A 2,548-nucleotide genomic window follows, 5' to 3' on the forward strand; every position below is an offset into this window, starting at 1 on the left:
TCTCTGGTAATAGCCATGGGAGTCCTTCTCTTTATCCTGTTATACATGCTTCTGACCACTCGGGGCCTCTGCCTGCACAAACAAGAAATGACACTTGGAGCATTGCTCCTTACAGAGCATCTGCCACGTGCTTTAAGGGTAGTGCTGTGAGCAGCCTGTCATTGCCCATATGCAAAAACAATAGGCTAGGTTAAATTAACAAAAAAATGCTCTGAGTTCAGAGCAACTTTAATTACAGTGCCCATCTTCGTTCCTGTTATTCCCTTTACCCCTCCCCTAGACTAATCTAATGGAAGATTGTAGAGAAGTGCCTCCACTCTGTAGTTCTCTTTTCAGACAAAATGCCTTAATTTATACTGTCAGATAGTTTATCCTGTCAAAGAAGAAGAGTAATTTTTTTCGGTGTGAAAGTGAGGCGCGAGGAGGTTGTGCCACCCTCGGGTTCTTACTGTCCCTTCCGCAGAATTGCTGCTTTTGGCAGCCAGAATGTCAAACGTGTTTGGCGGAGGAGCACAAGCAAGTATTCCTCTATAGCCTAATGATAAAAGAAGTAGAGAAATCCCAATTTGTGTGGGGGATGCTCCGATTCGGGTTCTGGCTAGCCTGCTAAAAGAGTTGAAACAGCTGTTCGGCAGGGCCTGCCAGCAGCACATGTAACTGAGTTTGATCCAGGTCATGCCAGGAGGGCCGAAGCGAGTTATAATTACATCTGAGCTCTTCCGCAGCCCTTCACGGCTCTTATTTCAAAGACCAAGACTCTAAATGGCAGAATCGGGACACCATCTAGTGGCCGACTGCCTTCTTACGTCATTAGGTGTTTATACCCTGCTAATTTTACACTGACCCCCCCACACCTTGCAATGTCTGGTCAGACCCAGAGCAGGAAAGTGGAATAGGTGATGACTAAAATGCGTGAGATTCAGGGAATCCAATTGCCATTTTCAGTCTCATCAGAGGGACCTGACCCAGGGTCTCAGGTACTAGGTAAATGCTCTGAGCAGGGCAGCTGGCAGCTATTGCAGACCTCCCTCTGTCTCCTCACAGAGCAACTCTACTCTGCACTCTTGGCAGCTGGACTGGAAATCCCAAGATCCCATTCTGCAGAACAGATGGAACACGCACCGTTTCCAAATCCAGTCGAGGCTGAGAGATACCTGACTCACAGCGATCGACAACTAATTGCATAGCCACGCATTTCAGCGGAAGGCTAACAGAAACCCTGTGTATGCTGGCTGTGCTGCACATCCATTAATGGTAAAGGCCAAAATCTCCTGTTCTCCCGCCCAGCGGCCTTCAGTCATTTAGTCCACCTGGCAGTAGCTCAGCAGGACAAGCGGTGTTTCTATCAGCTATAGCCTGAGCAGTGTGAAGCTGCGTTACATATCAGGTTGGAGCGAGTCCAGAGGAGGCCATGAAGATGCTCAGAGCGCTGGAGCGCCTCTGCTATGGGGACAGGCTGAGAGAGTTGGGCTTGTTCAGCCTGGAGAAGAGAAGGCTCCGGGGAGAACTTATTGCAGCCTTCCAGTACCTGAAGGGGCTACAAGGAAGCTGGGGGGGACTTTTTACAAGGGCCTGTAGTGACAGGACAAGGGGGAATGGATTTAAATTGAAAGTGGGGAGGTTTAGATTAGATATCAGGAAGAAGTTCTTCACAGAGAGGGTGGTGAGGCACTGGAACAGGTTGCTCAGAGAAGCTGTGGATGCCCCATCCCTGGAAGTGTTCAAGGCCAGGCTGGATGAGGCTTTGAGCAACCTGGTCTAGTGGAAGCTGTCCCTGCCCATGGCAGGGGGGTTGGAACTAGATGATCTTTAAGGTCCCTTCCAACCCAAACCATTCTGGGATTCTGTATGAAGACGTTTGTGTAAAAAACTGCATATAGGTTGCATGAATCCATGCAGCTCTTACACAGATATTCTCATTAAGGTTAAGCCAGAAGAACACTGAACTAGGTCAGCCTGGCTTTTTAAGTGTAAAACAAACAAATAAAAAAGTCATATGACATTGAACTCCAAAGAGGAGCGCAGTCAATAAACAGGGAAGTTATCAGTATTGGGTGAAATTTATTTCCAGCTTGCTTAGTAGGGAACATTGGCACTAGTCTTGGAATGGGATTCATGTGCCTCCTGTAATGGCTTCTTCTCATGCTGTCCTAGTGCACAGGAGTCATTCTGAAGTAACCACAAAAAATCAGCAGTAAAATTTCTGAACAAAAAATCAGCAGTAAAGCCCTGTCTTTTAATTCTTCAGCAAGGTAAATAACCTTGCTGAAGTTGCTTCAGCAACTCTGATCCACAGCAACAGGGCTAGTTTTCCAAATACAAGCCAGAACAGCACTTTCCAAAATTTTGAGAGGTGTTTTCAATGCTTCCCAATCCCTCTCCCATTTCCCCCTCGCTAGGAGCAGAGCAAGGTGGATGCAGCCGCCTGGTTAGCACTGCAGTGGGTGGAACTGCACTCCTGGAAATCCCCATGAAGCAAAGTGCTCCTCACTGTCACGAACAGGGATGTGGCCAAAGAATGCTGGAGGTCACCTCTTTCTTTGCAAAT

Source organism: Eurypyga helias, unplaced genomic scaffold, assembly GCF_000690775.1.
Source record: "Eurypyga helias isolate BGI_N326 unplaced genomic scaffold, ASM69077v1 scaffold8490, whole genome shotgun sequence".
NCBI lineage: Eukaryota > Metazoa > Chordata > Aves > Eurypygiformes > Eurypygidae > Eurypyga > Eurypyga helias.